Here is a 23,097-nt window from a genome sequence, read left to right as displayed (position 1 = left end):
TTGTGGAATACATACACAATACATAAGCTCCTCTATGTTGATCATCAATATAGCAGCATCAATAACGATAAAACATCAAGAGCATTCACACATTAACACAGTATGTAACCCGGGGAAAGCATCTCGCTAAAAACCCCAACTATCTGTATATTAATGATTGAGACCATGTAACATTACAAAGTAAAATGCTTATCACAAGCAATCCAGTACCAGCTCCACTTGTTACACAAAATACAACTAAGATCTGATCTCCAAATCTATTCCACTGCTTGCCTACCTCCACTGCTCAATACCTGCTCAAGAATGAATGAGAACGGTTTACCAAACTCGTATTTCACCTCAAAATAATCACTCACACTATGTAAGACATGAGTAGAGGCTATAATAATGGGAAAATACATGAGAAAACTCATTAGCATAGTCAATCCCTTTATTGTGCAAATCCTCATGCACAACTATAGTCACAACTGATAGCAATATGATCCTCTAACACCTGTCCCTGTTGAACTGAATATGCACTGATATGCAACTGAGTTAACTGATGTATTCTACAGTTTTATTATGAGTTAATAATTAGTTTAACAACTCAACATTAGTCTATTTGCAGTTAGACTAACTACAACTAGTTTAACCAAGTCAAACTGAACACAACTCCATCAACTCCACAATCAACTCCACCAAACTCAACTGATTGAGTTCTAACTGAAGTCATGCATGCAACAACTCAACTGACTCATAAGAAAAGCGTACTTCCTTCTGACAGCTGCATGGGCCACATCTGTAGCTCAAACTGAAGTGCTCCAAGAGAATAAGATCAAGTTTATAGTCCAAATATTATTATGAGACAATAATATTTGACTTTTCTATTTTGGACAGCCAGTCTAAAAATAGACTTTGATCACTCCTGCTGTGATCACTCTTGTTGTGGTCACTCCTACTGTGATCACTCCTGCTATGGTCACTCCTGCTGTGATCATCCCTGCTGTGGTCACTCCTGCTATGATCATCCCTGCTGGAATCCAAAAATAGAACTTGTACCATAATTTGCCTGCGGGCCCACTTGAAGGCGACTCTTTGCACTAAGCTCCATCATCTTGTTGCAATCTCAAAACTCCCTCTCGACAAGATATGGATTATCAGCAATCCCTATCTTGCCTCAGTGGTACTCGAATTTTCTCCCGGGGAGAGCCTTCGTCAGAATATCAGCATCCTGATCCTTCGTTGGAATGTATGAAAGCAACATGATCCTCCGCTGCACACAATCTCTGATATGATGGTATCTGATGTCAATATGCTTAGATCTATCATGAAATACAAGATTAGCCGAGAGTTTAATGCAACTCTGGTTATCACAGTAAATCACAGTAGGATCCAAATGAGAACCAAACAAACCAACCAGGATCTTCCTCATCCATATAGCCTCGCATGCAGCCAAACTTGCTGCCATATACTCGGCCTCAGCGGAACTGAGTGCCACAGATCTTTGCTTCCTGCTGTACCAAGAAACTGTTGTCGATCCAATACTGAAGACCCCTCCTGATGTGCTCTTTCTGTCCGTTGGGCTCCCTGCCCAATCTGCATCCGTGAAGCCACATAGCTTCACCTCATCCTCCTGTCTGTACTACAAGCCATATCCCGATGTGCCTCTCAAAGAACGCAATACATGCTTGCCCGCCTTCCAGAAGAGCTTGGTAGGCTTAACCATAGCTTGTGAAAGCTGGTTAACTGCATAGCATATATCGGGTCGGGTATTAACCAAATACATCATCGACCCCACCAACTGTCGATAAACAGTGGCATCCACTTCTTCTCTCGAAGTGGCATCCTCCTTCCTCCAACCTCCAGGAAGAGGAGTATCAACAGGGTTGCAGCCATGCATGTTGAACTTCTCTAGTATCTCCCGAGCATACTTACCCTGAGAAACAAACAGTCCACCACTGCGCTGCCATATTTCCAATCGTAGGAAATAGTGAAGGAGGCCCAAGTCCTTCATCTCAAACTCTGTAGCAAGATCCTTCTTGCATGAAAATATCAACAACTCATCACCCGTTAGAATCAAATCATCAACATACACTACAATGATAAGCAACTTACCCTCCACCACAATCTGGTATAGGTTAGGATCCGCCTCGCTCTTGGAGAATCCAAGTCCTGTGAAATAGCTGTCTATCCATGTGTACCAAGCACGTGGTGCTTGCTTCAACCCATACAACGCTCTCTTGAGCCTGCACACATGCGATTCGCTCTTGAAGACCTCAAAGCCTTCGGGTTGCTCAATGTACACCTCCTCCTCAATGACTCCGTTGAGGAACGCAGTCTTCACATCCATCTGATGAATGTGCCATCCCATCTGCACTGAGAGAGCAAGAATCGTCCGTATGGAAGAATACCTTGCGACAGGTGCAAAGGTATCCTCATAATCGATCCCCTCTATCTGTGAAAATCCTCGGGCAACAACTCTTGCCTTGTAGTTCTCCACACTCCCGTCAGCTGCCTGCTTAACTTTGTAGATCCATCTCGAACCCACCACTGATTTCCCTTTCGGTCTAGGAACAATCTCCCATGCACTGTTTCTGATAATAGAATCATACTCTTCCACCATGGCGTCTACCCATGCGGGATCCTCCACAGCTTCCTCGAAAGAGGATGGCTCAGTCACAACACACTTACTGATAAGAGCCATGTATCCAGTGTACCAATCAGGTGACTGTCTCTACCTTCGTTGGGCTGTAGGTGGTCCTACAACTTTCTCCGCATCTTGAGCCAGTCGCTCAGCTTCTGTCAAGCGCTTTCGCCCTCTGATGGTTGGCGCTGCATGAGTGGTCTCTTCTACTCCATGAACCTCGTCCTGTGGCTGATCCACATCCTGAAGCTCATCCTTAGGAACTAATAGCTCCTCATCTGCATGCAAGTGTAGCTCCCTCTTAAGCGAACACTTCATGGCTTTCTCCTCCTGAAATTTTATATCCCATCGCACAACAGTTTTACCACTGTCTGGCAAATACACATGATAGTTGTGGGGCGTATCAGTGTACCCCACAAATATCCCAACCTCTACGGTCGGCTCCAACTTCTTCCTGGCATCCTTCATCACATGCATGTAAACGTTAGCACCAAAAATCCTCAAATGAGAAAGATCAGGCTTCTTACCAGAATAAGCCTCCTCGGGTGTACTCATGCCAAGTATCTTATGAGGACAACGGTTCTGCACATAAACTGCTGTATTGCGTGCTTCCGCCCACAAGTGAAGGGGTAGGCCCTGATCATGCAACATTACCCGTGCAACACCCACAATCGTTCTGTTCTTCTGCTCAGCTACCCCGTTCTGCTGTGGGTTATGGGGAGCTATGAGCTCTCTACAAATCCCTTCTGCCTTGCAGAAATCCTTGAACTCGTCCGAGATGTATTCACCACCATTATCGCTCCTAAGAGCCTTCACCTTCTTCCCCGACTCCTTCTCGACCAGTGCTTTGAATTCACAGAACTTTGAATATGTCTCGCTCTTCTTCTGCATGAAGAAGATCCAGCACTTACGAGAGAAATCATCAACAAAAATCACATAATACCTGTGTTTTGTTGTCGAAGCAACTGAGAAAGGTCCACACACGTCTGTGTGAATTCTCTCAAGGATCGTCATGGCGCGACTATCCTTCTCATGAAAGGTGGATTTCACAAAATTCCCCAAAGTACACCCCTTGCACTGATCTGACTGCGCAAGAGTGCCTTTAGGAAGCCTTGTAGTGATCTGCTGCAGTATCTTCAAGGCTCCATGGTGAAGGTGACCCAATCTCCTATGCCACAACTCGCCATCATCCCGGCTCACCAATCCTTCTGCCTTGCCTGCCATTGCTGCGCATCCATCTACATGCAACTGATAAAGGTTCCTCACTCGAACCCCTATCTTCCGGGTCTCACCAGTTGTCTTGTTGCACAGGAACGCCTTTCCCTCGCTGAAAACAACATCATACCCCTTGTCTTCCAACATCGCCAATGAGATAAGATTCTTCTTCAATCCTGGAACATGCATGACTTCCTTCAATACGAAGGGTTTACCAGACTCCCTCTCAAAGGAAATGGTACCGATACCGGTCGCACTGTATCTACCATCATCGCCCATCTCGATGTGCACTCCAAGATCTTTGTCCTCCAGATCAGAGAACAAATCTCTATCTCCCGTCATGTGAAAAGACGCACCACTGTCCAAGAACCACACCGATCCCATCACACTTGAAACCAAGCATGCGATCAATGAAAAATCAAGCTCAAACTATGAGGCTAGAGCCTCTCCTGCTGAAGATCCAGCAGCCTGCTTGTTCTTCTTCTTCTGCGGACAATTAGTGGCATAGTGTCCATGCTAGTGACAGTGAAAACACTTCACCTTGGACATATCCTGCTTCTTGCCTTTCGCACCAGACTGAGAAGCTTTCTTGCTCTTCCCTTTATTTGCTTTGGCAGCCAAAGTGCAATTCTCTTCATCAGATACCTTTGATGAAGATCCATTCTCACCTTTATTGTTTCTGAGTTTATCCTTGAGCACCAGGTCGCTCTTGCTTTGGAATAACATTTGCAATCCGTTGAAAGACATTTCAACAACACTGCTGCAAATTTGATTTCCACCAGCTCAAACTCAACCGCTTCTGATCTAAGATTTGTGAGAACAAAGTATTTCTTGTACAGAGATTGAATGTATGGGCATTCACCGGATATCTCACCTTCCAAAGGAAGGATGAATCCAGAGGCTACCTGGCCCAATTACAGACTCTGCCTGAAGAAATAGAATGTAAACACTTCCTGAATAGTAGATCTGATGATCAACCGCTCTGATACCATGTAGAAATTTTGAATAATTTAACACATATTCAACAGAGATTATCCTGATCATGTACTATTGCGGAATACATACACAATACGTAAGCTCCTCTACGTTGATCATCAATATAACAGCATCAATAACAATAAAACATCAAGAGCATTCACACATTAACACAGTATGTAACCCGGGGAAAGCATCTCGCTAAAAACCCCAACTATCTATATATTAATGATTGAGACCATGTAACATTACAAAGTACAATTCTTATCACAAGCAATCCAGTACCAGCTCCACCTGTTACACACAATACAACTAAGATCTGATCTCCAAATCTATTCCATTTCTTGCCTGCCTCCACTGCTCAATACCTGCTCAAGAATGAATGAGAATGGTTTACCAAACTCGTATTTCACCTCCAAAGAATCACTCACACTGTGTAAGACGTGAGAAGAGGCTATAATACTGGGAAAATACATGAGCAAACTCATTGGCATACTCAATCCCTTGATTGTGCAAATCCTCATGCACAACTATAGTCACAACTGATAGCAATCTGATCCTCTAACACTTGTCCCTGTTGAACTGAACATGCACTGACATGCAACTGAGTTAACTGATGTATTCTATAGTTGTATTATGAGTTAATAATTAGTTTAATAACTCATCATTAGTCTATTTGTAGTTAGACTAACTAAAACTAGTTTAACCAAGTCAAACTGAACACAACTCCATCAACTCCACAATCAACTCCACCAAACTCAACTGATTGAGTTCTAACTGAAGTCATGCATGCAACAACTCAACTGACTCATAAGAAAAGTGTACTTCCTTCTGACAGCTGCATGGGCCACATCTGTAGCTCAAACTGAAGTGCTCCAAGAGAATAAGATCAAGTTTATAGTCCAAATATTATTATGAGACAATAATATTTGACTTTTCTATTTTGGACAGCCAGTCTAAAAATAGACTTCGATCACTCCTGCTGTGATCGCTCTTGCTGTGGTCACTCCTACTATGATCACTCTTGCTGTGGTCACTCCTGCTGTGATCGCTCTTGCTGTGGTCACTCCTACTATGATCACTCTTGCTGTGGTCACTCCTGCTGTGATCATCCCTGCTGTGGTCACTCTTGCTGTGATCATCCCTGCTGGGATCCAAAAATAGAACTTGCGCCATAATTTGCCTGTGGGCCCACTTAGTGAAGGCGACTCTTTTCACTAAGCTCCATCATCTTGTTGCAATCTCAACACTCCCTCTCGACAAGATATGGATTATCAACAACTCCTATCCTGCCTCGGTGGTACTCGAATTTGCTCCTGGTGAGAGCCTTCGTCAGAATATCAGCATCCTGATCCTCCGTTGGAATGTATGAAAGCAACATGATCCTCCGCTGCACACAATCTCTGATATGATGGTACCTGATGTCAATATGCTTAGATCTATCATGAAATACAGGATTAGCCGAGAGTTTAATGCAACTCTGGTTATCACAGTAAATCACAGTAGGATCCAAAAGAGAACTGAACAAACCAACCAGGATCTTCCTCATCCATATAGCCTCGCATGCAGCCAAACTTGCTGCCATATACTCGGCCTCCGCTGAACTGAGTGCCATGGATCTCTGCTTCCTGTTGTACCAAGAAACTGCTGTCGATCCAATACTGAAGACCCCTCTTGATGTGCTCTTTCTGTCCGTTGGACTTCCTGCCCAATCTACATCCGTGAAGCCACATAGCTTCACCTCATCCTCCTGTCTGTACCACAAGCCATATCCCGATGTGCCTCTCAAATAACGCAATACATGCTTGCCCACCTTCCAGAAGAGCTTGGTAGGCTTAACCATAGCTTGTGAAAGCTAGTTAACTGCATAGCATATATCGGGTCGTGTATTAACCAAATACATCATCGACCCCACCAACTGTCGATAAACAGTGGCATCCACTTCTTCTCCCGAAGTGGCATCCTCCTTCCTCCAACCTCCAGGAAGAGAAGTATCAACAGGGTTGCAGCCATGCATGTTGAACTTCTCTAGTATCTCCCGAGCATACTTTCCCTGAGAAACAAACAGTCCACCACTGCGCTGCCATATTTCCAATCCTAGGAAATAGTGAAGGAGGCCCAAGTCCTTCATCTCAAACTCTGTAGCAAGATCCTTCTTGCATGACAGTATCAACAGCTCATCACCCGTTAGAATCAAATCATCAACATACAGTACAATGATAAGCAACTTACCCTCCACCACAATCTAGTATAGGTTAGGATCCGCCTCGCTCTTGGAGAATCCAAGTCCTGTGAAATAGCTGTCTATACGTGTGTACCAAGCACATGGTGCTTGCTTCAACCCATACAATGCTCTCTTGAGCCTGCACACATGCGACTCACTCCTGAAGACCTCAAAGCCTTCGGGTTGCTCAATGTACACCTCCTCCTCAATGACTCCGTTGAGGAACGCAGTCTTCACATCCATCTGATGAATGTGCCATCCCATCTGTGCTGAGAGAGCAAGAATCGTCCATATGGAAGAATACCTTGCGACAGGTGCAAAGGTCTCCTCATAATCGATCCCCTCTATCTGTGAAAATCCTAGGGCAACAAATCTTGCCTTGTACTTCTCCACACTCCCGTCAGCGGCCTGCTTAACTTTGTAGATCCATCTCGAACCCACCACTGATTTCCCTTCCGATCTAGGAACAATCTCCCATGCACTGTTTCTGACAATAGAATCATACTCTTTCACCATGGCGTCTACCCATGCGGGATCCTCCACATCTTCCTCGAAAGAGGATGGCTCAGTCACAACACACTTGCTCATAAGAGCCATGTATCCAGTGTACCGATCAGGTGACTGTCTCTGCCTTCGTTGGGCTGTAGGTGGTCCTACAACTTTCTCTTCATCTTGAGCCAGTCGCTCAGCTTCTGTCAAGCGCTTTCACCCTCTGATGGTTGGCGCTGCATGAGTGGTCTCTTCCACTCCATGAACCTCGTCCTGTGGCTGATCCACATCCTGAAGCTCATCCTTAGGAACTAATAGCTCCTCATCTGCATGCAAGTGTAGCTCCCTCTCAAGCGAAAACTTCATGGCTTTCTCCTCCTGAAATTTTATATCCCGTCGCACAACAGTTTTACCACTGTCTGGCAAATACACATAATAGTTGTGGGGCATATCAGTGTACCCCACAAATATCCCAACCTCTGCGGTTGGCTCCAACTTCTTCCTGGCATCCTTTGTCACATGCATGTAAACGTTAGCACCAAAAATCCTCAAATGAGAAAGATCAGGCTTCTTACCAGAATAAGCCTCCTTGGGTGTACTCATGCCAAGTATCCTATGAGGACAACGGTTCTGCACATAAACTACTGTATTGCATGCTTCCGCCCACAAGTGAAGGGGTAGGCCCTGATCATCCAACATTACCCGTGCCACACCCACAATCGTTTTGTTCTTCCGCTCAGCTACCCCGTTCTGCTGTGGGTTATGGGGAGCTATGAGCTCTCTATGAATCCCTTCTGCCTTGCAGAAATCCTTGAACTCGTCCGAGATGTATTCACCACCATTATCGCTCCTAAGAGCCTTCACCTTCTTCCCCGACTCCTTCTCGACCAGTGCTTTGAATTCACAGAACTTTGAATATGTATCGCTCTTCTTCTGCATGAAAAAGATCCAGCACTTACGAGAGAAATCATCAACAAAAATCACATAATACCTGTGTTTTGCTGTCGAAGAAACTGAGAAAGGTCCACACACGTCTGTGTGAATTCTCTCAAGGATCATCATGGCATGACTATCCTTCTCGTGAAAGGTGGCTTTCACAAACTTCCCTAAAGTACACCCCTTGCAGTAATCTGACTGCGCAAGAGTGCCTTTAGGAATCCCTGTAGTGATCTGCTGCAGTATCTTCAAGGCTCCATGGTGAAGGTGACCCAATCTCCTATGCCACAACTCGCCATCATCCTGGCTCACCAATCCTTCTGCCTTGCCTGCCATTGCTATGCATCCATCTACATGCAACTGATAAAGGTTCCTCACTCGAACCCCTATCTTCTGGGTCTCACTAGTTGTCTTGCCGCGCAGGAAAGCCTTTCCCTCGCTGAAAACAACATCATACCCCTTGTCTTCCAACATCGCCACTGAGATAAGATTCTTCTTCAATCCCAGAACATGCATGACTTCCTTCAATACGAAGGGTTTACCAGACTCCCTCTCAAAGGAAATGGTACCGATACCTATCGCACTATATCTACCATCATCGCCCATCTCGATGTGCACTCCAAGATCTTTGTCCTCCAGATCAGAGAACAAATCTCTATCTCCCATCATGTGAAAAGACGCACCACTGTCCAAGAACCACACCTATCCCATCACACTTGAAACCAAGCATGTGATCACTGAAAAATCAAGCTCAAACTATGAGGCTAGAGCCTCTCCTGCTGAAGATCCAGCAGCCTGCTTGTTCTTCTTCTTCTGCGGACAATTAGTGGCATAGTGTCCGTGCTAGTGACAGTGAAAACACTTCACCTTGGACATATCCTGCTTCTTGCCTTTCGCACCAGACTGAGAAGCTTTCTTGCTCTTCCCTTTCTTTGCTTTGGCATCCAAAGCGCAATTCTCTTCATCAGATACCTTTGATGAAGATCCATTCTCACCTTTATTGTTTCTGAGTTTATCCTTTGAGTGCCAGGTCGCTCTTGCTTTGGAATAACATTTGCAATCCGTTGAAAGACATTTCAACAACACCGCTGCAAATTCGATTTCCACCTGCTCAAACTCAACCGCTTCCGATCTAAGATTCGTGAGAACAAAGTATTTCTTGTACAGAGATTGACTGTATGGGCATTCACCGGATATCTCACCTTCCAAAGGAAGGACGAATCCAGAGGCTATCTGGCCCGATTACAGACTCTGCCTGAAGAAATAGAATGTAAACACTTCCTGAATAGTAAATCTGATGATCAACCGCTCTGATACCATGTAGAAATTTTGAATAATTTAACATATATTCAACAAAGATTATCCTGATCATGTACTATTGCGGAATACATACCCAATACATAATCTCCTCTAGGTTGATCATCAATATAGCAGCATCAATAACAATAAAACATCAAGAGCATTCACACATTAACACAGTATGTAACCCGGGGAAAGCATCTCGCTAAAAACCCCAACTATCTGTATATTAATGATTGAGACCATGTAACATTACAAAGTACAATGCTTATCACAAGCAATCCAGTACCAACTCCACCTGTTACACACAATACAACTAAGATCTGATCTCCAAATCTATTCCACTGCTTGCCTGCCTCCACTGCTCAATACCTGCTCAAGAATGAATAAGAATGGTTTACCAAACTCATATTTCACCTCCAAAGAATCACTCACACTGTGTAAGATGTGAGTAGAGGCTATAATACTGGGAAAATACATGAGAAAACTCATTGGAATACTCAATCCCTTGATTGTGCAAATCCTCATGCACAACTATAGTCACAACTGATAGCAATCTGATCCTCTAACACCTGTCCCTGTTGAACTGAACATGCACTGACATGAAACTGAGTTAACTGATGTATTCTATAGTTGTATTATGAGTTAATAATTAGTTTAACAACTCATCATTAGTCTATTTGTAGTTAGACTAACTACAACTAGTTTAACCAAGTCAAACTGAACACAACTCCATCAACTCCACAATCAACTCCACCAAACTCAACTGATTGAGTTCTAACTGAAGTCATGCATGCAACAACTCAAATGACTCATAAGAAAAGCGTACTTCCTTCTGAAAGCTGCATGGGCCACATCTGTAGCTCAAACTGAAGTGCTCTAAGAGAATAAGATCAAGTTTATAGTCCAAATATTATTATGAGACAATAATATTTGACTTTTCTATTTTGGACAGCCAGTCTAAAAATAGACTTTGATCACTCCTGCTGTGATCACTCCTGCTGTGGTCACTCCTACTGTGATCACTCCTGCTATGGTCACTCCTGCTGTGATCATCCCTACTGTGGTCACTCCTGCTGTGATCATCCCTGCTGGGATCCAAAAATAGAACTTGCGCCATAATTTGCCTGCGGGCCCACTTAGTGAAGGCGACTCTTTTCACTAAGCTCCATCATCTTGTTGCAATCTCAACAAAATATGATGGTGGTGATGTCTTCTTAGGGGATGATAGGAAGGCTAGAATCATTGGCCGCGGAAAAGTAATGTTGAAGTTTAAAGGTGGAAGGGTTAGAATACTTCTGGGTGTTATGCATATTCCAACATTGGACAGAAATCTGATTTATGTAAGCAAGTTGGATGATGCAGGTGTAAAAACATTGTTCGAGAAAGATACCTGCAAGATGGTTTAGGGAGCACTGGTATTGATGTGGGGAGTTCGGATCGGAACTCTGTACTAGCTGCAAGGTAGCACTGTTATTGATGGTTGCAATAGTTCTGTGGTTCCTGAAAGTGGAGTAAAAAATATAGTGGTCTTTGGAGAAAAGACCATGCTATGACATCAAAGGCCTGGACATATTGGAGTGAAGGGCCTTCAAATACTTCATGGTAAAGGTATGGTAGAAGGTATGACTACTCTCTGGATTTTGATTTCTATGAAAATTGTGTATATGGGAAGCAGAATCAGGTGAATTTCCCTTCTGGTGGTAAGAGGGAAAAATAGATATTAGATCTTGTGCACAGTGATGTGTTTGGACTTGTGAAGGTTCCATCACTGGGTAAGTCTATGTACTATTTATCATTTATAGATGACTTATCAAGGAAGGTTTCATCACTGGGTAAGTATGTGTACTATGTATCATTTATAGATGACTTATCAAGGAATACATGGATATATTTCCTCAAGAAGAAATTTGAAGTCTTTGACAGGTTTAAAGAATTTATGGCTCTGGTGTTGAGGACAGATAACGGTTGAGAATTTTGCAACAAGGAATTTGAAGAATTCTGTAAGAAGTGTGGTACAACATGGAAGAAGACTACTCCATACACACCTGAGAAAAATGGAGTTGTAGAAAGAATAAACAAGACGTTGATGGAAAGGGCAAGAAGCATGCTCAGTGGTGCTAGGTTAGGACAAGAATTCTAGGCAGAGGCGGTGGAGATAACATGTTACCTGGTCAACATATCACCTTCATCAGCGTTGGAGGATAAGACTCCACAAGAGGCATGGATTGGTAAGAAATCCTATCTTTCACATCTGAGGGTATTTGGATGTGATGCATATGTACATGTTCAAAAGGAGAAAAGAAACAAGTTGGATAGTAAATTTGAAAAGTGCATCTTTATTGGGTATAAGGATGGTTTAAAGAGTTATAATCTTTGGAACAAAGTAACAAGGAAGTTTGTGTACAACTGAGATGTGGTGTTCAGAGAGGTAAAACATGTTATTAAACATGAAGTACCATCAAAGGGACCTGAGAAGATAGGGTTTGAGCTAAAGGAGGAAGAATCAGATTGTACAGCAGAAGAGGAATGAGAAGATGAAGAGCCACAAACTCTGGTTGTGAGAAGATCAGTTCGAGAAAGAAGGTAGCCAGAAAGGTATAGTCCATCTACTTTTTGTTCAATATTTTCTTTATCTATTACTGATGATGATCCCAGAACTATGAAGGAAGCAGTAGATTCAGAGGATGGGAAACTCTAGAAAGAATCCATGGTTGATGAAATGGCATCTTTGCACAAAAATGAGGCTTGGGATTTGGTGGAGTTGTCAGCTGGAAGGAAATCCATTGGCAGCAAATGGGTGTTCAAGAAGAATACAAATGTAGAAGGAAAGGTGGAGAAATACAAAGCTCGGTTGGTAGAAAAAAGTTATTCCCAGGTGTCGGGAATTGATTTTGGTGATATTTTTTCTCCTGTTGCCAAGGAAACTTCTATTAGATTACTTTTATCTATTGCTGTTGCTTTTGATTTTGAGGTAGAACAAATGGATGTGAAGACAAAATTTCTTCACGGGGATCTGGAAGAAGAGATCTACATGAAGAAACTTGAAGGTTTTGCGGTGAAAGGTAAGAAAGAACTGGTATGCAAGTTAAAGAAGTCTCTGTATGGGTTAAAATAGTCACCGAGGATGTGGTATCAGAAATTTGATACATTTATACGGGCACTTGGCTTCACCAGAAGAAAATTAGATCATTGTGTGTATTAATTGGTGACCGTGTTATTTATATGGTCTTGTATGTGGATGATATGTTGCTGGTTGGAAATGACAAAGAAATTATCTAGGATTTGAAGACCCAATTGTCGTCCAAATTCGACATGAAAGATCTTGGTGCTGTAAACTATATTTTGGAAATGGAAATTAAAAGAGATCGGGCAAAGAGGAAGCTATAGTTAAACTAGAGGAAGTATGTCGAGACAATACTGCAAAGGTTTAATATGCAGGATAGTGAACCAGTGAAGGTTCCTATTCCTATTGGTGTAAAGTTATCTGCTGAATAGTGTCCCAAGAAATGAGGAGAGGAAGAGTACATGTCCCTTGTTCCATATGCAAGTGTAGTCGGTAACCTGATGTATGCGATGGCTTGTACTAGACCAGACATTGCACATGTAGTGGGAGTATTGAGCAGGTTTATTTAAAAAAAAATGAGAATTGGACAACAGTGAAGGTAGTTTTCAGGTATTTGCGTGGCACTACTGATTATGGTTTGTGCTACCAAGGGAGACCAGGATTGGACAGAGTTTTGGATATCTGTGGCTTTATTGATGCAGACTGGGCTGGAGATATGGATCAGAGAAGATATACAAGTGGGTACGTGTTTAACCTATTTGTAGGTGCAGTCAGTTGGATGAGTAAAAAACAATATGTAGTGGCATTATCAACTATAGAGGCAGAATACATGGCAACCACTCATGCAAGCAAGGAAGCAGTTTGGTTTCAGATATTGTGTTCAAGTATGGGATTAGTATAGGGAGCTATAAGGATAGACTGTGATAGCCAAAGTGCAATTTTCTTGGCAAAGAACCCTACTTACCATTTAAAGACAAAGCACATTGATGTTCAATATCACTTTGTGAGGGATATGATAGAAGACAAAAAGGTGTGCTGGTAAAGGTGGACACTTTGAAGAATACTGTAGATGCATTGACAAAATATATGAGCTATGATAAGTTCTCTTGGTGTAGAGAAACAATGGACATTGCGGGGCTGGATAAATGACTAAGCTCTCCTGTGGCCCAATGTGGAAAGAAAACAACAAGTGGGAGAATGTTGGGTTGTGTTATATTCTTTCCATGACTAGCTCCCCTAGTTAACTAGGGGTTTAGAGGGGGGTCCGAGCCCCCCCTTTGTTGCACTGATTGCACAACGGGGGGTTCACAGGGGGTTTGAGCAGGGCAAGTAGCCCCCCTTGTTAAGGGAATAAGTCCCCTAGGGCTTTGGGTCAAAACCCTAGTAGAGCAGGAGTAATCTACAACAAGAAACAAGCATTCAACTTAGGCAACATGCTTAAACAAACTAACTGTGTGAGGATGAACATATCTAGATGTCCTTTGTTAGGGTAGTTCCAGCCAGGGTTCAAACCCTCTGCAACTCCTAATGATCTTCAAACCTGCAAATCAGCCAATTCGAATACACATAGCAGCATATAGATAAAGCATTTTAGTGAAATCAACTTTATATCATATAAGTAGAGGGTTAGTTATACATTGAAATAGTCTTTCATATATAAACCATAAAAATAACAACTGATGCATAAACAAAGTCGATATCAAGAACAAGACACTGTTTCTTTTTATTTTATAAAACTATAATAAAACATGGAAAGAGTTCACCTAAGTCTTCCTCTTCCGGCTCCAAGCGAAACCGTCCTCTAGGTTCGTCTAGTCCTAGTCTTCAACAACCTCCTTCCATAACCAATACCATGATATCTCCAAGCATGTGAGAGAATATAAACACTCAAGGAAACAAGTGTTTCCTGAACTTGGGGAAGTGCTTGAAGCATAGGGATACTTCAGACTTGATCATGGAATAATCTCAGTATAGTAATTCTATCATTTTTCTCCTCCTTAAGGCCTTCCCATTGAAGTCTTTTTATACTTCTCCCAGATTAGTTTTTTAATTGGGAAACAGTTGGGCCACGGGCACTAGTAGGTAATCAACAGGTAAGACCTGTGATCTCCACCCATAATTAAGGAAATTTATTTTTTTTAAGTGTTTTAACACATATATGTGGGTTGGGTGTTGACTAACCCACGTGTACATGATTTTAACATAGGGCAAAGTAGCGTACAATGATTAAAACACTGTTTTAAAAATATTTGGACCAAGTCTGGAAGGAGGGGTTGCCCTAGGCCATAAACCAAGAATCACAAATACTAAGGGTGATATTCGGAGCTATAACAAACGCCCCCTAATATATGAGGTCAGAAGGGGTACATGATGGCCGAAATGTATTAAGTATACGGAAAGGAAACCTATCAAAAAATGAGAAGGATTTCACCAGATTTCAGCCTGCCAAGCTAGCAAAAGAAGATAAGAAAGAAACAACTGTCTGAGGTGGGCATACCCATGCTCAAAGAAAGTGAATCATGTCCACATATCAAGTACAAGCGGATCCACTATGTATACAAGTATAAAGAATTGAAAGTACATAATGGATCATCTGATCATGATCGAACAAGTACATGTCTGAATATCACATATAAGAAGATGATCAATGAAGCTGATCACTGATGTCAAAAATTGTTCCCAATAGTACCAAATGAACATGATGGAATAAGATGATACTACATCGCAACTCGGATGCCAGCATATAGGATGTCCCTGTGAAGGACTGCAACATATAATGTGGAATGGTGTCAACTAGCAGAAACAAGAGCAACTGAAAATTGAACCAAAGAATGCTGATGCAACTCGAGGTATTCCCTGACTGCCGTGGTACATTTCTACACAATGGGAATAAATGATCTAAAGTTTACCATGTGAGAAATCGTTTGATTACCAGTCATTGATGTATACCATTAACAAACGCGATACTACTCACCGATAATGATAATGAGAGTCAAGGTACCCAGTATAATCTAACAAGTGCAAATAGATGAGTTGAAGTCGAACACCTGGAAGAATCTATCAATCAGGAGACAATGATGGTTTCCCACTGTCGATAGCGAAGGATCTACCACTGATGATTGCAAACCCCAAGGTACTGCCAAATGGACTCGAGATCTTTGCCCCAGAGGAATGAGTCGTAGTCGATAAAAAAATATCTGCTAGAAGGAAGGCATTAAGGCATCCTTCATCAATCCACCGTGAGTATAACCCGTAGGCCAATAATGTGGAAGGAATCAGAAGAATAAAGATGTAGTTACCCGACCGAAGCACGTTTCAAGCGTACACAAGATGTAGCTAGCGTATGATTGAAACCCTCTGAACCAACCAATAATGAAAGCTGACACAGAGGCGAGGAATCCACCAATAGGGTCAAATGGAAACCAAGGCACTGCATGAATCCCAATGTGTGATAATGAAAGCTGATGTCGAACACAAGGGAAACCACTCAGTCAAAGACCCATGATACTAATCGATGCTGAGCACAAGGTGACCTATCAATAATGAAAATAGGGCCAGGGTGCGGCTCTAGGCCTACCCTTAGAGCAATATGTCATCGTCGATAAGGACAAGACCCGCCAGCAAGAAGTCAATGGAGACCTTCTCAAACTGGCACAAGTAAAGGACCAATATAATTGATGTGATGATAAACAAGACACTGACAATTAGGGATGGCCGAGTGAAAAAAAAGTTCAAGAGACACCATAGAGAGGCCAACTCATTCTTACTTCCCTCGAAAAAAAGCACGACTCAATGATGACTATGTGGCAGCATATGATAACTCTGTATAAGTTTTTCATGCAGGAGGCACGAACGAACTCTCCATATGATTGGAAGAGATAACCAATTGGAGGAGAACTGAATCCATAACAAGGTTAAGGCATACCTGAGTCAAACTAAATCCTGCCCAAATGGAGGAGAGACTTTCTTTTGAGTGCTTTGTTCAAGGGTGACATGACTGACTCTAGCTACCAACAATACATGGAAATGTTGTCCCGTTCCTGCTCTTTTGGAAAGAATGAGTGTCAGTGAAACAAATGATCTAGCTCCTGGGATGGGAACTTTTATATGCTCAATGCAGGGAGGTGACGTTGGTCAAGGACACTCAAAGGGATGTTCCTTCCACGGGTCTGAGGGTGTGTCAAGTTGCAGAAGCTAAGGGATTGCAAGTTTGAGTTTGCAGAAGACATGGTCAAAAACTGGCTTAAACACGAGTCCAAGTGAAGTCGGCTCAAGGCCAAAAGGTGAAAATGGTCAAAATGCAATGCAGTAGTGCAACTCAACATAAAGGAGCCTCTAGGGTATAAGGCTAGAACGAAGTGAAGAAGCAAAGAGGAATGAGTCTTCAACACACAAGTCATGGCAGGACTAAAGAGGACTCATGAGCCTACTTATAAAACAGCATAGGCAACCAATGTCAGTGAGGTGTTAACTATGATGCCCATGTAAAGGATGGATCTACCATTGTGTCATGATTTAAAAATCAGTGAGTGAACATGGTTTACTAACCATAACATGATGGGATCAACCCTATGGCAAATGTATCGACAAATGGAGGCTAGTATGCAAAATGCAATGGATAAAATGGTTTCCCTAACCTATATGCTAGTGAATAAACGATACTTGCCATGACGGGTTAGCAGTCATGGAACCGATGTGAAATTTTCGAAGAAGCATCCAAAATGTCTTGAAAAAAAAACAATCTATTCCCGACAATCCAAGCTCACAAGTTAAAAGATTCATGAGACGAAAAAAATCAAGTTTTGAAAAAATTTGACATTTTGAAAGCTTATAAAATGACTTTTTGACTCACCATTTGTACCAATTGTGTTGAAAGAAAAAGTTGTCGAGAAAAAAGAGCAAACTTGCCCCCCAAAGAATTGGACCATTCAAATTGGATCAAAATCATTAGGTAACCCCCAATTCTAGCTTGCATTAATTTATGATTGTTTTTAGAAATTTTAATTGAGATTTGTCTGTAGGAATTTATGTTAAAAATTTCAACACGGCATATACGCGGGTTGGATACTATAAACCCGCGTACATGCAGGCCCTACACGCGATTGTGTATAAAAGGGACCCGCGTATACGCGGTTTGAAATTTAAACACAAAAATCTAAACTTAGTTTTCTTTCAGAATGACAATCACGTGGAGAGAGAGGGAGCATACTACCATTGATAATGAAGTTATGAATGATCAGCAGGCATTAGATGCATTGAGGGGATGTGGCTTATTGAAAATTTTCAAAATGCCAAATACGAAGGCCAACACCTGATTGCTTGAAATGTTAATCCACTATTGGAGTATCGAAGATGATGCATTTATGATTGATACAAATGCCTTTGAGGATAGAGGTAGAATTTATTTACTTTATCACCGGTCTCTCCCGGAGAGGAGAAGTTGTACATTCGACTGGCCGGACATAAGGTAGTCTTTCAGTGGAAGACTACGTACATATATACTATCCAGGGCATTCGGAGAAAATTGGAAGCTTGATTACAATAAAACATGTGGAGAGATTGTCCCTGAGGATCTTACTGTTCACCATAGCCAGGATAAATGGATCAGCCTCATTGCACCAAGTGTCACGACTATCCATGAGCTTGGCCGTGGAGTGTCTCACTACTGTTTTTGATTGGTGTACACCTCTTCTTACTAATATGAAGAGCCAGTTGTCCTCCATTCAGAAAGGACAGACCAAAAATTTTGGATATGGGACCATTTTGTGCTCCTTCTTCTTTGAGAAGGTTCCTGGGCTACGTCCCAGAGTATCAGTTTCTATCAGTAGCCCCCGAGATCCTCAGATGGGAAGGTGGGCTGACCTAATGAAATGCCTTGGAGGCGGGGACGTGCCAAGGACTGCATTTGATGATGAGTTCTTCTCCTGGTGGGAACAACAAGTCATCGCTGCGGACGACTATCCCTATACTGGCATGGATTTCGGAGGAGATCCGGATTTGGTGTTGCCACCAAACGTAACATGGGGAGAGATAGGTAACCATTTTTTAAGTTTTATCAATTTTAAGATCTTTTTATGTTTTTTAAATATGAAAATGAACTTAAATATATTTTTGATGGGATTAAAATACTAATATAATGATCATGTTCCAGATGTGGGTCTGGTACGACCAGACAGATTTCCGTGGCCCAAGTGTCGCGGAAGAGGTGCTGAAGAGGCGGTTACAGAGATAGAGAGGGTCTTATACGCAGTCCAAAGAAACTTGACGAGATTGACTCACCTGGTACTGATGATGGCTGTAGAAGACCTACCTAAGGAGATGCAGCGCTGTGTGGTAGGAGTAACACGAGACTGGGTTTGCATTCTTCAGCGTGTGGCCAATGCAGTGGCCACCTTCTTAGCTGCTCATGCTAGGGTGGGTCATAGATAGATTGGACATGACTATGGGAATTTAGTCCCAATTTTGTATATTATTTCTGAAACACTTTATGTACGCACTTGCGGTTTTATGATATATATATCTATATATATATATATATATATATATATATATATATATATATATATATATATATATATATATATATATATATATATATATATATACAGTTCCAATTTTTTTATGTTTGGTTTTATCTTGATGAATGAATGATATGCCAATCTAATGCTTGATTAGTGATAGAATCCACTAATGAATTTTAAGATCGTGGAATGTGAAAATAAGTAATAAAAACAAATGATCTTTGCAACACCCTCACTCTCAAAAAATGGCGATATAAATAAGGATCCTGAACCCGATATATGTTATTCAATTGTGACACTACCAGCTGTGAGTCAAGATACACTACCAATGAATCAATTCCATAAGAAATAGCTTCGGATAGTAAATTAATGACGACAGTATATTCAGTAATATTATTTGACACAGAACCAATACATACTCCCCTTGACACCATCAACTGACCAGTTGGATAATAAATCACCCAAGCTGCAGAAGCAAGGTTCCGAGTGTGCCAACTAGCACCATCGGCGAATCCAAAATAAACCAAGTCATCCATCAACACTTGCCAAAGCAGACCAAAAAAGTGTCGATATCACAAAAACTCCTGATAGAATATGTACAAAAATACAAAATATATAAAGAACCATTGCTTAGCTGTAATTTAAGCAAAGTACTTCTTGAGGTAGAGCCCATTTCAAGGCTCCACCAACTTGTGCCGTTCAAAATCGACTAATTCATAAGCCCCTTTTCATAAAAATCATTTCACCATAAAGGGACCATACCACATAGACTTGAATTTGCCTACCCCTAAGGCGTCTTTATCTTGGCCATAGACCAAGACAAGGTCACCTTCAGAAAAGACTCAAAGACGGATAGCTTTATCATACTGAGTTTTAACCCTTTTCTTATGAGCCTCATTGATTATGGCAGCATCTGGACGTTGCTCATCGAGATGTTCCAAATGAAGGAGGTGCTCTTCAAGACTAGAGGTCTCTGGAAGGAGCTCAACAACTAGCTTAAGGGATGGAATTTTGCACTCAATAGGAAAAATAAATTCTAGCCCGTAAACTAATTAATGAGGTGTAAAACCGGTGGTAGTATTTATCGAGGTTCAGTACGCCCAAAGTGCCGGATACAACATGAGATGCCAATTGGAGTGATTTTTGTCAATTTTCCTTTGCAGGATCATCTTGAGGGACTTATTCACAGCTTCGACTTGCCCCTTGGCTCGAGGATAATATGGAGATGAATGCTCCTGCCAGAAGCCCAATTTAAGAGCCAATTCAGATATCAGTTTGTTCTGGAAATGACTGCCATGACTAGTGACAATCTCTCTCGGGATACCAAAATGAGAAATAATCTGATTGAAGAGGAACAATGCCACCGTTTCACTATCATTTTTATAAGTGGGCATGGCCTTAACCCACTTTGTAAAGTAGTCTACGGCCACTATAATGTACTTGTGATTCACTCCTGAAGTCGGATTACAAGTAGTAAAGTCAATACCCCACTTTGTAAAAGGAGCGACAGTAATAACAGGGAAAAGAGGAGTTGGATGTGCGCGCATCTTTCGAGTATAGACTTGACAAGGGTGGCAACGTTTGACCACTTCAATACAATCTTTGAAAAGTGATGGCCAAAAGTAGCTGGCATGCAAGATTTTTTGGCCTGTTGCAAGCCCAGATAGATGACCACCAAAAGCTCCATTGTGGCAATCATTAAGCACAGAATCTACTTCCTCTAATGTTAAACAATGCCTAAGGAATGAATCAACCCCTCGGTGATATAATGTATCAGCAATGATGACATAGTTCTTAGCCAGGTGACATAATTTTCAACGTTCATCCTTGGAGGAAGCTGGAGGGAACTTCAAATTCTGGAGATAGATGATGATATCTCCAAACCAGGGGTCTTGTGAAGAGATGAGGAATAGATGTTTGTCTGGGAAACTCTCCTCATAAACAGTATCTTATCCACAAGGCAGCTCAGAAATTAATTCTGCAAAAACCAATGATTTCTTAGACTTGGCCGATAAGAACTTGAGATCGAATTCTTGTAAAATAACAATCCACAAATTGTATTTGCCCCCAATCACTTGCCTCCTGAGGACAAATTGGAAAGGATTGAATGCCACTAAGACAAATGTTTTGCATAGAAGAATATAATGGCGAAGCCGCTGGACAACAAGGACAGCTGCCAAGGCCAGTGTCTCAATAGGAGAATAGCGTAGTTTAGGGCCTACCAAGCCTCGACTCAAGTAGTAAATCACATGCTCTGTGAGAGCATCATCTTCCTAAATGAGAACCATACCTATGGTTGATTTTGTGGCTGAAAGATATAAAAGGAAATCTCTACCATAATCTGGTGGACTCAAAAGCGGGGCAGAGATTAGCGCATGCTTCAAGGCATCAAAAGATCATCGCACAAAGTCATCCCATAAAAATGGGACTCCCTTCCTTAGCAAGCACATAAATCCTTTAGTTATCTCAGCATAATTTGCTATAAACCGTCTCAAGAAATTTGCCTTCCCCTAAAGACTTTAAAGTTTTTGGATGGAAGACGGGGGAGACAACTGAACTATTGCCTCTACCTTGAAGGGATCAACTCGAATCCCTTCAGTTGACACAATAAACCCTAACAACTAACTAGATGTAACTATGAAAATGCACTTATTTGGATTCAACCAGATCTAATAAAACCGACATCTCTCAAAAACTAACCAAAGGTGACTAGGATGATCGATTCTCTTTCGAGAACGTGCAACTAAATCATCTAAGTCTGCTTCGAAGACATGCTTGATGTCGTGGAAAGCGTAAGACATGGCTCGTTGAAACATGGCTCCAACATTTTTAAGACCAAAAGGCATCTTTTTGTATGCAAAGGTACCCCAGGGACATATGAAGGCTGTCTTATGCTGGTCTTCTGGACAGATAGATATTTGATTATAACCAAAGAATCTGTCCATGAAGGAGAAAATCTCATTACCCGCACATTCATCAAATATCTGATCAATAAACAGTGTGGGGTAATTATCTTTCAGACAAGCTTCGTTCAAATCCCTAAAGTTAATGCACACTCGGATCATTCCTTGTTTTTTATCAAGTGGGACTGGATTAGAAACCCAATATGAAACCCGCCTTGAGCAACTTTTCTACTTCAGCTTTAATGGCTGTTGCTTTCCTAGGATTGACTAACCGAAGCTTCTGACGGATCGGCTTCGCATTTTCATACGTCTTGATCTCATTTTGAATGATGGATGGATCAATACCATGCATTTCTTCATAAGACCAAGCAAATACATCCCGAAACTCTTTAAAGAGGTCGGTTTAAATTTGAATCTCTTCAGGAGAACACTCGGCTCTGATGAAGACATTTTCTATCACATTAGGGTTCCTAGAGATGTTTATCGGTATGGTTTTTGAAATGAATGACATATTACCTTCGAAACGGATGTGTGCTAGAGCCAAAGGGTTTGAAACCGTAAAAAAATCTCTAGTAAGTAGATTGGAGAACCTGGATTCAACTTCTTGCAATGGGGGAAGAAAATATGAACGATGGTGTAAATCTTCCCAAGGTCGATCTACACCCATCATTGCTTCTAAGATTGCTTCCTCAGATGGTAAAACTGTATCTAAGCAATCCATAGTAGAAGTAGAGTCAAGGGTCCAAGCTGGGGCCACATCACCATCTAACTCTTCCTTTGAAAAAGGAGTAGGATGGTCATCTGCAGAGTTAACGATAGACTGATATCTAAGCTCTACTGCAGAC

The sequence above is a fragment of the Pinus tabuliformis genome, chromosome 7, assembly GCF_031772625.1.
Source record: "Pinus tabuliformis cultivar Carrire ecotype Pingquan chromosome 7, CPIR1, whole genome shotgun sequence".
Lineage (NCBI taxonomy): Eukaryota > Viridiplantae > Streptophyta > Pinopsida > Pinales > Pinaceae > Pinus > Pinus tabuliformis.
Note: the sequence above shows the minus strand (reverse complement) of the source record.